Source organism: Danio rerio, chromosome 23, assembly GCF_052040795.2.
Source record: "Danio rerio strain M-AB ecotype USA chromosome 23, GRCz13ab, whole genome shotgun sequence".
NCBI classification, from domain to species: domain Eukaryota; kingdom Metazoa; phylum Chordata; class Actinopteri; order Cypriniformes; family Danionidae; genus Danio; species Danio rerio.
The window spans coordinates 8355903-8371649 of record NC_141043.1 but is presented as its reverse complement, the minus strand read 5'-3'; the positions used below and the strand labels follow the sequence as shown (position 1 = coordinate 8371649).

At 34.8% G+C, this 15747-nt stretch overlaps 1 long non-coding RNA gene across 1 annotated transcript in view; it reads left to right on the top strand.

The window, feature by feature from the left end:
• The first annotated feature begins 4446 nt into the window (after window positions 1-4446).
• LOC141380639 (uncharacterized) overlaps window positions 4447-15747 on the top strand; it is a 142801-nt gene continuing 131500 nt past the window's right edge. The window contains exon 1 of the long non-coding RNA XR_015523193.1: window positions 4447-4758. This is a non-coding gene — a long non-coding RNA (uncharacterized LOC141380639). The remainder of the gene's footprint in view (window positions 4759-15747) is intronic.

Sequence of the window (15747 nt, the reverse complement as noted above, 5' to 3'; positions counted from 1 at the left end):
GTGACAGAGACAACTGAGGTTTGGATCCATTTGCAGGTTTATTCGGAGTCGGGCAAGCAATGGTCAATACGAGTGCAAACAGGTATGTAAAGGCAGTCCAGACTCCAGAATCGAAGTCAGTATAACAAGCGAGAGGTCAGAAGCCTGGCGGCAGACAGGAAGAACTGGATAAACAAGGCGAGGTAAATACACGGACAAACAAGACTAGAAAACGCGTTGAATCGTCACTTTAAAAGAAAACAAGACCCGGCAATGTGAATGAGTGAGTGTGCTGCTTAAACTGTGTGTAATCAGACTTTGACAATCCTCAGGTGGTGCGAGTGTAATCAGTCAGAATGAGGAAGCATGTGTGTGTGTGTGAGCAAAGTGCATGTATAAATATGTAGTCCAGAAATGGCGGATTTGTAGTCCATGGTTATTGTGAATGAGATCCAGCGATCTCTGAAGTTGCTGGTAATGGTGACAAAAACCAAACCAGGCTCTATCTTAAAATGTACCTCTATATACATTTCTGGATACTGCCAATTATGCACCAGGAGCTATGTTTTTTTTTTCTTTTTCTTTTAGTTTTTGTTTTCTCAAATCCACCAGTGTCCGTTGTGTACACTTTTTCGGATCTCAAATTTTCCTCGCAAGGCCGATATTGACGGACTGTTTGACTCACCGACTGACCAATTCCCCCCTCTCCTCCTTCTCTAAACCCAACCAATATTATTTTAAAAAGCACCATTTAACCCACCAACCCACTTCTCTATTTAAAAAAACAATCCAGAAAAAGAAAAAATCCCTCGCCTGATTTTTACAAAATTTTACCACATTTTCACCCTGTTATTTACTTGTTTATTTAATTTTTGGAATTGTGTTTTGGTTTCACCTGCTTTCAAGAACCGTTCTTAATCGAACTCGTACCCCCTCATTGTGGTCCTCTCCTCTCTGTATCTTAAGTCCACTGACGTACATGGTGAGCTAACTGGACAAACTGGTAACAGTGATCATCAGCTGATAAGTGCGAAAAGGAACAATGTCATACTGCCCTGTAGCATTCATTTTAAAGACAAAATGCAGCCATACATACTTCTGGCTACAAAATTCGTGATCACCAGAAATGCATATGGAGCCTGTGTTGAACAAAACACTCAAAAGCCAACTGAACATGTTGAATAGGCACTAGTAAGGTCAGAGAATATCAGAGAAGTTCACATTTTGTTTATTTTGTTGGCATCTGCAATGCGAATTGGCCTTAAGAATCATATGCCTTTGTTGGACAAAAAATGTAAATTCTGTAGTAATCCAAAAGGCAATGGCAAAATTCTATGGCTTTTTTGTTGAATTCTGTTGCACAATTGTGATGCAGACATATGGATTGGCCTCCGAAATATGTTATTACTGGTGCACTGCATTGCATTCCGAAGAAATTATCACAGAAAAGTTAAGAACAAATTTTGTGGTCAGAGTTTTTGCTTGTTTAAAAGTAATACTCTAAGCTTCAACCTTTTCAAGAACTTACCGTATGTTGCTTTTTCCTCGACAGAGTTGACTTTCAAAGGTTTGGGAGCATACAACTTGCAAAGTTTAACAAATATAGTGCTACCAATTCTTCCTCAGAAGTGCTCATTTTAGCAGCCTACTAACATCATCAAAAGCTCTGGTTCTGCAGGGAAACATAAAGCTGTCATAAGGTTCAACACAGCTTGGATGAGTCTGCAGCTTCATTAAATGGTAAGACAAATATTTATGAGCTGCCGTTCCGGAATATGCCGTTTTACTAAGCAGTTTTCATTCATTTAGATGATTACCAGTGGGATAATATCATGGCATTTTTTTACTGGAGCAATAAATTGTAAAACATTAAATAAATAAATAAAAAACTTCTCATATGAATTTTCTTACTAATGACAAATCAAACCTGTTAAAAGAATCCTAAAGCTGTAAGTGTGTGCGTGTGCTTCTAACCCTAACCCTTAATTTTTTGATTCACTTCAAATGTTGGTATATATATATATATATATATATATATATATATATATATATATATATATATATATATATATATATATATATATATATATATATATATATTAGGGATGCACGATATATCTGCGGCAATATTGTTATCAGTTGATAATGCTATTTTTAAGATTATCGTTATCGATCCGATACCTAAATTAGGCCAATATCTTTAAGACGATAAATTTCGTAATTGTACCTGCCTGCCTCGCCCATGCGTGGCCGGAACTAGTTTAGACTTGCCCAGTGCACTGTTCACCTTATTCTTCGCCGACGAGCGGGCGCAGTCATTTGAATCTTTTTGGCTCAAGACTTCCGGTCTCATTCACTTCCATTCATTTTTAGACATTACAAACAGCTCATTTTGCTGTTTGGTGTTGCAAACTGATATTGTATTATTATACTCTTCTACTTGATCTGTATAGTCATGCAAACATTTGCTTTTAGAGCAAGTAGTTTGACCATTTTCTGCCGTTTATTATCCCGTCATTTTTATTATTATTATTTTTAGAATTATTATTTATTTTTAGAATAAGGTCAATTTTAGAATAAGGTCAATAACTCACAGTGGTTTATCAATAACTTTCCATCAATAATTCCCCCCCAATTGACAGGAAGAATGAACATAGAAGCATGGCAAAACAACAAAAGAATCTTAAAACGCCTAATAGGATAAATTCATGCCACATTTTCTAAAGTAATACAAACTGTATCTTAGCTTTTCGTTTGTATGGTGGCTCTGAATTGTCAAAGCACCTCTAAAAAAGGCTTTTTCGAACAATACATATTTGTTCATATGTACATCACTGTAACACGTTTTATTCAAGAACATTTTGAGCTGGTTTCAGTCCTTGGCTCTTTCATTTTCATTTTATGTAAAACATATTTAACTTGCTTGTTGATTAAATCCCATTTTGTTATTTAACCTATTGTTTTATGCAACAGTCAGTATGTTAATTTGCTATGAAGAAAAGGAAATAATTCATTTTTTTGCATGCGGATTTATGTAAAATCGTGAATAAAGGTCTATATAATCACCTTGCATTTTTGAAATTATAGCTTTTTTTGCTTTGAGTAAAGACTACTTAGTTCATAAGAGCAGTTTAATCTTTTATGAAGCTTGCTGTATAAAAATATTACATTTTGAAATATTTATAATCATCAGCCTATAAATAACAGCTATTTTCCTCCAAGTCTGAGGAAGTATCGGTTATCCGTATCGAGCAAAAATCTGTATCGGTGCATCCCCAATAGATATATATTCATTCATTCAATTTCTTTTCGCCTTATTCCTTTATTAATCTGAGGTTGCCGCATCGGAATGAACCACTAACTTATCCAGCACGTTTCATGCAGTGAATGCCCTTCCAGCTGCAACCCATCACTGTCATGGTCCTAACCTGACAGTCTTCTCTGTCCTGTCGGTGTTTATTGTTTGCCTGTTTGTCCTGTGCTTATTTACATTGCTGTGTCTTAATTTGTGTTGGCCATGTGCTCCTCTTTTCTTTCCTTCTTGTTTTCAATTGTTTTCAATTACCCTGCCCTCTAATTTAGACCTTGTTATCCTGATTGTTTTCATCTGTCTCTTGTGTGCTTTCTTCTATATATTGTTCTGTGTTACTACTACTTTCTTTTACTTTCAGCTACTACTTTCTTTTGTTTGTTCCTAGTGTTTTGTTTTCTAATCTTTATCTTGCCTTTATCTCTCAAACCATTTTTTGTTTTATTTTTCTGTCAGTCCCAGTCTTTTTAGTAGTTGATTATTAGTTGTTGTTGTTTGATTGTTTAATTACTCTCTTTAGGATTCTAGAAGTCTTTATTTCAGTTTCTGTTTCATCCGACTGCCAAAGTCAGTCTAGTATGTGAATTTAATTTAGTTAATTTAGATTTAGTTAGTTTCATTATTTTATAGTTTATTTTTGTCTTGTCTAATAATTTTTCATTCCTATCCCATGTCCTGACCTCCCTGGCCTGCCAGTCAGGCATTTTACGTGGGGTTGCTTCAGGATCTATTTCTTGTTTTGACCAATGTTGTTCCTATTTCTTGCTGGCTGTTAATTGTAGTACCATCTTGTCTCTACCACTGGCTTCCCTGTGTTGTTGCCCCCACCGTTTGGATCCTGTCTTTCTACTTATTCCTTCTTCTGTCAATAAACCCCTTTGTATAGTTCATTGCTGCAACTGGGTCTGGGTGCAACCAAGCATGACAATCACTGAGAAACACTCATACACTCTTATTCACACTCATACACTATGGACAATTAAGCCTACCCAATTCACCTGAACTGCATGTCTTTGGACTGTAGGGGAAACAGAAGCACCTAGAGGAAATCTATGCAAATGTGGGGAGAACATACTGTGGCGAAATTAGATGCTCTCCCATTTTTTTAAAGTGCCACTAGGGGGCGCTGCTCTGACTTTCCCTTCTTCCAAACCATGCTTCCGGGGTCGGGAGGAAGCGGAAGGTCAGGTAGAGAATAGGAGACAATAAAAGAGGGAGGAAAGGCAGGAGAAAGGAGTTTTGTTTGTTTTTGCTGTCCGTGAGTGTAGGTGAAGACTTGGAGAGAGAAGAAAATAAAGATACAAAGGTGGAGAGTTGTTGGCTTTGAAGATGGAGTGCGTGAAGACAAATACTGTGGTATGAAGGTGATCGTGGACATGCTGGCCAGGCAACTACACTAACGATTCAGTGCGAGGAGTCTGCTGGATCCTCAGGGAATCGAAAGAGAAGGTTCAGCGTTGTTTGCCCGGGTCAGTAACGTTAGTTTACTTACATTCACTCATACACCCACACAATCCACACACGTTACAACTCCATTTCACAGGCTTTCTTTACATTTATTTTTCTTTTCTGTTTCCGTTATATCAGCCACAGATTATTGTTTAATTGTTTGTTTGTTTCTTACTCTCTTTTCTTTTGTTGTTTTCTAAGCAGTGTTAATTTCGTTTATAGATGTGATGAAACTATATTTTTTGTTTAGAAAACATTTTCGTTGTACTGTCAAAAATATAACAGTTGATTTCATTTAAAAGTGTGTGTTGAGTTATATTTATTTCTCCTTTTCTTTTTTCATTGTATATGGTGGTTGAGTGCTTGCTGCGGCTATCCGGGGTATTAGTGTATTTTTATTATTTTTTGGCAAGGTTATCTTGTCTGGCCGTGGAAAAGCCTAACCTCACAGTGTTTACGTGGACTAGTGGTTGTGATTTGTACTGCGGTGCAGGCGGCCCTGCCAAAACTGTTTTTTGAGATTTGATTTTTTTTTTTACTTTTCTTATTCCATACTATATTTAAGACTTATTTGATACAAACAACCACCGTTACACCATTACAATACAAACTTCATACAGAAATGCCAACTGGCCCAGCCGATGCTTGAACCAGCGACCTTCTTGCTGAGAGGCAACATCACTACCTACTGCACCACCCCATAACCTGTAATAATATGTATTATTTTACATGTATATATTAGTAAACATTAAAACTGACAATAATAATGATTGCTGTAGAAGTTTTTTTTTTTTTTTTGGTCAACTTTAACTAATAAACCTGAGCATAAATCATGGAGGAGGCAGGCCAAAGACTGCTGATAGGGTTGAGGGAGCCTGGTGGAATCCAAAGACCAATGAAAAAGAGTGTGAAGCCAAAGAGAACCAGAACAGTTGGAAGGCCAAGATGGAGTCCAGAGCTCAATGGAGGTACTGGATTCCGTTTTCACGACTGGAGACCATGCTTACTTCTGCAACAGAAGGCGGGAGTGGTGGTACAAACAGACCCATCAACAATGATGGAGATGTGGGGCTAATCAATCAATGAAGTAAATGTGGGTCTGGACATCAAAGTAGGGCCTGGGTGAAAATATTTCTCTTCCATTTGCCTGAAATAAATTTCAGAAGCCAGCAGCAAGAGTGTGTGTGTAAATGACACAAAAATGCCCTCAGTAATTGGCCGTCTTACCTGCTCTCCACACCTGACCACACTCTCTAGGATGTTCTGGGGCTCAGTCCTGTGATGATTAGCCTTGTCTCGCTGGCTACCTCCAACTTTTCCCTCATGGATTACTTTATGAAGCATGGATGCACATCAGATCTTCTGGTCTCACCTTGATGGAATAGGAAAGTCATGTTATCCTCAGTGAGGGAGATACAACTGGTTAACAGCACACACAAAGGCAAGGAAACACTTCCCAGCCCACATAAAAAAGTAAATGCTACAGTAATTTCTAGTAAAAAATTATAGGTTATTTGAATCATAGGACAGTTACTTCAGTAATTTATTTTGTGGTAATTTTCCATTATAACAAAATATACTTATATCAATAGAACTGTATTACCCAATATCACTAGGTTATACAACTCTATACAACACAAAACATTCTTTTAATAAAAGCTAAAGTACACTTTTTAAGTTTATTAGATCAGAGTAGAACACAGTATACTGTAGCATTCATTAACATGTTGAAAAACAAAACAAACAAAAAAATCGTACTGTCCTAAATAACTGGTTGCAGTTGAATCAAATTAATGTTCTAGTCATCTTACGTTGGTTAAACTGACTAAAATATTAAGTTGAATAAACTTTGTGTAACTTAGGCTACAAAATTGAGTTGAAACCTAGTTATTTATTAAAATAAGTTTGGCTCTTGGTCATTATTTTCGCTGTGTATAATAGATGAAGAATAATACCCTTTACTATGGTATGGTTGAAAAATATGGTAACGTAGTATTTAATTTAATTTACTTTAGTATATTTTTATATGGAAAACCCTTCATCGGGTTCCTAAAGGAATGGTTGCTTAATCTGTCAAATTTTGCAATTTCTTAATGTATTCTAAACTCTCAGAAAAAAAAAACAAAAAAAAAACGGTACAATGCTGTACCAAAGAAGGTACAAACCCTTGTCACAAGGACAGTGCCTTTTTATATAAATGCACCTTTTCCATTTACAATAGAGAATATAAAAAAAATAGTTTAACACAAATCAAAAGATCTTTTTTTTTTTGTTTTTGCTAAGCATTTCACACTTCGCAAAAATTGTTACAAAAATACATTCCCCCATGTACAATATAAACCTTTTTCTCCAATTTTCTCGCAATAATTTTGTAATCACTTAAAAGTTTATTTAATTGACTTAGTTTTGAAAATAGAAATAGAATTATGCAAACTAATTATGCTCAACGATATGCACAATTTTCGATTAGATTTACAATACTAAAATGTCTGCATGAACACTTCGCATATGCAGGACTTTTGCCAGCTCATGTGCGTAGTGGAAAACAAATGCCAAAAGCTGCGGATTTCAATAATGAGACTGTATATATTAGAAAATGCTCCCCAAATGTTTATTAAAATGCCTTAAATGTTTAGTTTACAATACCTATAGTTTTGTTTTACTAGTTTTGTATTATAGTAATTTAATAATTAATGTTTAGGAGCTTTTTTAAACATATACTTTTAAATAATGATTCATGTTTTAATATGGAAATTTTTCATAAAATCACTTTGGTTTTCCAGTGATATGTGTTTCATAGATATTGTAATAAAGAAGGTGTTGTCCAACACTTATGTACCTTTTTTATGGGAACAATTGTGTACCTTCATTTCAGTTGTACCATAAAAGGTACAGAATAGTCTCATAAGAGGTCTTTTCTGTACCATATAAGGTACAACTTTTACAAAGGTACAAAACTGTTCCTTTGAAACAATAGTTGTACCACCGTGTGCCTTTTTCCTGAGAGTGTTTTGTTCTTCTGCCACACAGCTAGTTTTTTTTTTCTTCAATAAATCCAACAAGTAACTCAAAAAACAAAATAAAAAGAGCTGTAATATGATTCTAGGAACTAGCAAATGATTCTTAGAATTTGCTTTAAAGCAAGACGAGGGGATAAAGGAACTGTGGTTAGGTGACCTAATTAGAGACTAAAGAAACTAACAAGTGACAAGAAAATAAGGAACAATGGAAACTAAATCAAATTAGTTAGGAAACAGGACAACACCTATTGTAGCATACATGTGATTATTAACACTACTTTAGACAAAGCCCACATCACAAAATAATTGGGCTGATTTTGAGCCAGTTTCTCCCCTTTCGTCAATTCTTGGTAATGTTCCCAGTATCATGGTTCCAAAGATAATCTTGTCAGATTTTCCTTTGGTGTGAGGTGTGTTAAAAGTGAATCAATATGCTCGGAAGAACGGTGGAAGTTTTCTGATGATGAGTTGTAAATATTTAGCATGTTAAATATTTACAGTCAGAAATTATGATGTGTAGAGGAACTCTGAGGACAAACATGCATACAAGTCAGAGATTATCACTTGAAACTAAACAATATCAGAAAGCAAGCTGACAGAAGCATAACAAACACAGACGTAAAGCAGCTCAAATGGAAATAATTTTGAACAGCTGAGGAAACACCAACTCAAGAAAAAAATAAATTAAAAAAAAAAAACAAATACAAAATGCGAGGAGACATGATTTTGTAGTTTACAAAGTTAAAATACAAAGAAATAAACAGTAAAATATTTAATGCTGGGACATCTACAATAGACTATTTGTAATTACATATAAAATAAAACCAGAATTTGTTATATCATTAAAAAGATAATCACTATAAAAGAGGAGGACTTCTCAGTACAGCAAGTCTCTTTCCCTATCTATTCCAATCATTAGACCTGCCCGTAATCCTGTGGATTTTAAACATAGGCGAACAGCAGCATGAATATAAGCGATGTGTCTGAATGGTAACAAACTCAATTGATAAAAGACAAAGTCCACCATTCTCCAACTCTCATACAGCTCTCCTGATAAAAATGCTTGCTGCACACAAGCCGGTTGGTTGTGTCGGTGGTCCTGACAGCATTGCGAAGAAGCCATACAACAAACTATCATGGAAACAAACACAAACAGTACAAGCCTTAATGAACGGCTAAATACTGCGTGTCCTGCACGGATGTTGTCTCAGCTTGGCAAGTCTTTGGTCTGTCATTGGAATACACCATAGATGAAAAGCACATGCTCTCATGAATAATTAAGAAGAAGGGTCTTCTCATAGGATAAGAAACCTCTGCAATGAATAACAATGAGAAACCGATGCATCATCACTCCACTAGCAGATTCACACTACGTCACCGACTTTGATCCCACCCCAACAATTATTTTACACACAGAAGTTGAAATTAGCTGAGAAAAGCTCATAATGATCCTGTTTTCCCTACAAATAAAGCTAAAAGGTGCTAACATGGTCTGAAATGGTGACAAAATTTGGTAAAATCGTAAAATCTCAAAAAAGTACTCCAGGGTGTTTTGAACCTTTAAAAGATCTTTCAGTATAAACCCAACCCCATTGTGTACATTTTTAATTCTAGTTTTTTTTTTTTAATGTACTGATTGTTCATTGCTTTCTTACTGTAAATTATGTGGCATGTGTTGTAAAATTTGGTTCACACTTACGTTTTGTTAAAAAAAAAATAATAAAGTTTTGATGGAATTAAAATGAACTACTGCTTTGTTTTTTGTAGTTCATTTGAAGTAGTGTGAACCCTGCATTGGGAACATTGTGTGCACTGAACAAATGGACTGAAACCTGTGAGGTGGGTGCTGTGTAACTCCAAACAAACTCTGGTGCATTTTAGGCTGGTTTCCACTGACTGGTACAGTACCGTATGGTTTGGGTCGGTACAGGTCACCTTTATCAGGCTTGCGTTTCCACTATCAAGGGTACCCTTTTGTTGGGCGTGGTGTATGACAAAGTTTAAGTCGCATCATTCTTGCTCGAGGAAATGTCTACAATTAAGCTGTATGAGTCGCTCACATATCAAATGAAAAGCACTTCTCACAAAACAGATGCTTTATACACAAATACTTCTGTATAAATGTTTATTACTTACTTTTCTATGAACAGGAGTTGATTATATCTGCAGATCAATTTCAGTGCGAAATAGTCTACTGTAACGTCTGCAATTATATTAAAAAAATAAATACATGCAACGTATATGAACACATACAGCCCCTTACAGTCTCCGATATGTTACCAACTACAGAAAAACTACACACAGCATACATTTATTCCTTATTTAGGTTCAAAACAACACAAAATATAGCCTACAGTCAATGAAGACCTCTTATCTGTGTCTGTAATCTTCAGCAGCATGTGTAGCCTCTGTTAGAGAGTCATTCCATCATTCCCAGTTCATATTAGTCCAAAAGGTAATGATAAAAAGTAAAACAAGGCAGTTTGTTTATGTTTGCTGAAGAAATAATGTGCTCCTTTTTTTTCGTGCTTCACTATCGCATTTGTCAGTGTCTGACAGGATCGGGTTTTAAAAGCACGCCAATAATCAAGCGCACATTATTATCATCAGCTCAAGAAGTTTATTTCAGATATAGATGCGCACGCAAGTACAAGCAAGAAAGCGAAACCACTCACGCTTCAGACTGGCTCGTAAAAAACTACGACGAACAGGGTAGATTCTGCTATACTCCATGGCTTTGTGGCTGTTCATCAAGACGATGACAATGTTTGTTTGAGCCCGGATCGACCATGGCTCATTATTATATGTATATGTAATTCTGCTGTAATCTCTCAGCTGTGTATTTTAAACATGGCGTTTTTTTTGTTTTCATTCTGACTTGTTGCATAAGCGAATGACATATCTCTGTAAACCAATAGCGTTCAGCTGCGTGTCTAGCTCCACCTTTTGATACCCTTTCTCATGTTTGGTACCCTTTTGAAAGGGTGCCTGAAATAGTTGGTTCTGTTCGGTACACCTTTTGACAGTGGAAACGGCCATAAAAGCGTACCAAACCGAACTGTACCACTAGTGGAAACGGCCATTTGACTGACTAAAATATTCAGCCCAGTATTTTCAATTTGGTGCATCCCCTGTGTAAATGCTTAGCTAAGCACTGTCTATCGATGTATTATTTACGTTTTGGTTCTGATCAAACAAACTAAGTACAATGTTCACAATGTCAGAATTAATGAATCTGTCTCCTACATACACTGCCAAAAATGCTTTTCTCGCCTAGATTTTGTATCTTGTTTTTAGTCCAAATGTCTAAACATTCTTAAATCAAGAAGCATTTTCCAGACAAGCAACACAAATTGTCTTGTTTTAAAAGCAAGCAAAATAATCTGCCAATGGGGTGAGCAAAATAATCGAATGTCGAAAGAAAAAACAAAATTATTTCTTGATTTAAGAGTTTTTAGATATTTGGACTAGAAAAAAAAAAATAAATAAAAATAAGTAAGTAAAAAAAGCATTTTTTTTTTTGCAGTGTGGGTCACTGATATTGTGAATCACTGACTTTATTTATCTTATAATGTTTTTAAGCTCCCTGCAATGAATCCTGCTCATAGTTTTGGGTTAATAGAGTGCAGCGCCACTGGTTTAGCGATACTAAACCTGAATGAAAAGCATGTATGTGTGTGATTGTGCTTGTGTGAGTTGGTGGGGTGGGCAGAATGTTTCAATTAAGCATACGTTTGAAGGGTTGTCATGGTGCTGTGACACATCCTGCAGTCTAACGACAACAAAAATATGAATTGATTTTCAGCACAGCAGTAATTACTTAAAACCTTTCTCTATCGTCCTTGCTTCTTGCTTCCTTCACAAGACACACTCAGAAAAAAAGAAATAAATAAAAAGCACAGTTTGCTTTGAAAAGTTTGGTGGTTTAAGAATTTACCTTTTAAAGTCTACTTCAAATAAAATGTCATGCAATTGAAGTCTTTAATTTGTGCTTGTATTTTAACCCAATGTAACAGCTCACGCTCGTTGATTGAACACTGAACAGCTGCTGTTTGTTCATTACGTTTTACATCTTGACTGTCATGTCTGATAATTGTGCATTCTATATTTACCACTCTATTACTGATCATTAAAGTCAAATGTGAAGCAAATCTATAAACGCAGAAATGAAAGTGTTTTTGAATCGTCTCTCCTCTAGTGTATGATTTGATTATTATTCATCTGACATTGGACAGATTAAAAATAAATAAATAAGAGGATATCTTGGGGGAAATTGTTTGAGGATGTGTGGTGAAAATCACACATGGCAAGATCAGTGTTGGGTAAATTACTTCAAAAAGTAATCCGTTAATAATTACTCATTAAAATTTAATTAAGCTACATATTTATTAATAGTTAAAATGGTATTTCAGTCAAAGTAATTTAATTAGCCAACACTATAAAATTTAAACTTTGTTTAACAGGTAATTGTCAATTTATTTTTCAGAATTTTCCAGTTTGTTTATTTATTTATTTATTTATTTATTTATTTATTTATTTATTTATTTATTTATTTATTTTCATACAGTGAAATAGCTGTTGTTTTAAAGATATGTTCTGCAATAAATAAATATTTTGGTAAAACAACATATTTCTGTTTTTTAAAGAAAATGTTCTGTATTTTCAGAGTAACACATAATTTTACATTAATATTTACAGATTATTCCTGTTAAAAAAGGTAGCAAAAAGTCAGTCAAATTGTTTTTAGTGAAGATAGTAATCATATTAAGATTAACGTGAGGTTAATGATGTCAAAGTATAGCATATTGTTTGCATGTTGCATATAATGCACGCACTGTAAACTATAGAATGTTCATTTTACTACTCTAACAATGTTGCTATGCTAATTATTATAATGACCAGTGATCTAGCGGCTACGGATCGCTGAAAAACTACATACATGCTTCTTTATTTACTACAACTCCCAGCATGCACCTCACACATCCGGGTTCCTAATTTTAACTGATTACACACACAGTCAGGATCGTTATGGGCTGATTTCAAGGACTATAAACTCAGCACACACAGACACACTGTTGCTGAGTCTTAATGTTTAGTGAGCGTTATCATGCGCTTTCCCTTCCGCGTTTGACTTCTTTACTTTATTTTGTTTGCCCCCTTTACACTTAGGATTATCTCTATGCACCTGTTTGTTCCTGTTTCAACCTTTAATTGCAAGACAATTCTCTTAATCTATTTTATCCTCAACTTTGTTGTCTAAGCATCCTCACATGACACTAATCTTGTCTTTGTTGTTAAACCATGACCTAATGTGTTATTTGAAAAAAAAAAAATAATAGATTTTTAACAGTTTTGTTTTTTTCAGGCAAATTATTTTGTAGTTTAACCTAAATATCCAAAAAATATTTGGTAAACTACATTATAGTTTATAGTTGTATTTACAGTATTTTATGACAACAGCAGTTATTTGTACCTGAGCTTTTTTTAATTATACTTTAAAGGTTTTTTTCCTGTTTTAAAGCAGTTTAAAGTGGAAAATTGTATGGATTATTTAATGCATAGTTGCATGAATTAATTAATAATTGAATAATAATTTATTTATTAATAACATTAATTAAAGTGTATAATTACAGTTATCACCTGCATAATTACAGTTATCATTATAAACACATTAATTTGTATAATTACAGTAATACTCTTTAAAATCACATTAATAATATACAATTATAATTACGATAACAAATTATATATTTACAGTAAAACTTTGTAAAATGACAGTAATAATCTGTATAATAGCAGTAATAATTGGTAAAATTTCAGTAATTAACATTTTTTTACAGTTTAAATGCAAATTATCAACAGTAACAAACTGTGATTTAATGAATTTTGACAGTAAAGTATGTTCTGTTTTTCTCTTTTTTTTTCTTTTTACAGTTTTTGCTTGTCATTTTGTGAAATAATTTTCTGTAATTTAATGGCAAATCTCTGGAAGCTCTGTTTACACAGATGTTTTTTTTTTTTTTTTACAGTGTACTCAACTTTATCTAATGGGTTACAGTATTATCTTAATAATAATAATAATAATAATAATAATAATAATAAAACATTAGTTAAGAAGATTAAAATGTGGCAAAGGCATTAAATTCACAAATTCATTAATTTGCTTTTCTTGTTCATCTAAGGTTTACCTCTGTTTAGGCCATCACATCACACTACATTTTATCTGTACATAATATATTTCAACAGATATTAGATTAATAAAAATTGATAAAAGACATGTTGTGCATTCCTGATCGTCATCAATACAGCAATACAGCAGTGTTTAAGTTACTAATTCAGTATGATTCACTGACTCATGAGTGATTTACTGTCAGTGTTTGTGTCATTTTTAACTTTATTTTTTTCCTCTTGCTTCCTATTTTGAATTTGGAACCAATCCTAACTTTTTTTTTTTTTTTTTTTACAAAATTCTTTTTTTTTATTTTTTTTAGAAAATACAGTGACAAAAGACAAAATTATCATCTAAACATAGATTACTAAGCCACATTATTTGTAATTTGTTCTGCTTTTGGCAGATTGTGTTGATAATTGTAGAAATTAGCTGCTTCTTTGTTCTTAATTTTCCAATATATCCTCCAACTAATGCCACTAAATGGGTTGTTTGACTCTCCTGAAATTAGACCCATTAGAGCATTTATTAAAATAGGGCTCCTCTACAAGTAAGACATAATGCATTGTGTGTATTCATCGTTGAAGTTTGTGAATTGTGTATCTAAATTGGTGAGAGGTGTCTGGCTGCAGGCTCGGTGCAGTGCAATCAGAGCTGCATCCAATACTTTTTAATGCGCTCAGTTAACCCCACCCCTAACCCTACCCATCACAGTGACATCACTCACTCCATTAAGTGCATTGTGTCTGACATTGCATGGATGAGTGATGCAATCTCAGCTTGCATCATAAAGGCTGCATCCAGATACTATTGAATTGGTAGAGCATTGCTTTGTAGTAGTACAACACGACAATCATATCCCAGAACACATACATTGGTACAATGTGTGCCTTGAACTGACTGTAAATCATGTTCTAAAGCCTCTGCCAAATATATCAATTTGGTGATTTTGAAAAAGGAAACGTAGTAGTAAAGACACTAAGTAATCCACACACTTTTTTATTTTTTATTTTAATATAAATATTATTATAGAATGGGGCAGAATGGGGTGATGGAAGTGAATGTAGATTGCTATGTGACCATCATCCATTTCCGCAGAGGATGACAAGTTGATAAGACATTGCTGCAACTCCAATGTAAGTTTTATTTATGGAAAAAATGTAATTGGGTGTTCTGTGTTTGTCCTGAGATAATTAGTCTAGCAATATGTGCATATTACATTCAAAGTGTGAAGCTGATTGGTCAATTCTTGTCACATGACTCGTGGTGAGCTGGCGGCAGCTCAGATGTTTTCAACTGAGTGCACATGGAAGGCACGAGCGTGTCGCAAACAGTGCACCTCCATTGGAAATAACAAAACGTACATGGAAAAGATACGATATGTGAATGGCCATCGTTATTTGCAATCTCCAGCAGGTCATCTTTTTTCTCACACTCACTCATTCATTCATTTTCTTTTCAGCTTAGTCCCTTTATTAATCTGGGGTAGCCACATCGGAATGAACTGCCAACTTATCCAGCACGTTTTTACGCAGAGGATGCACTTCCAGCCGCAACCCATCTCTGGGAAACATCCACACACTCATTCATTCACACTTATACAATACGGACAATTTAGCCTACCCAATTCACCTGTAACACATGTCTTTGGACTGTGGGTGAAACCGGAGCACCCGGAGGGAAACCCACGCGAATGCAGGGAGAACATGTAAACTCCACACAGAAACGCCAACTGACCCAGCCGAGGCTCGAACCAGCAACCTTCTTGCTGTGAGGCAACAGCTCTAACTACTGCACCACTGCGTTGCCCTTTCTCACAC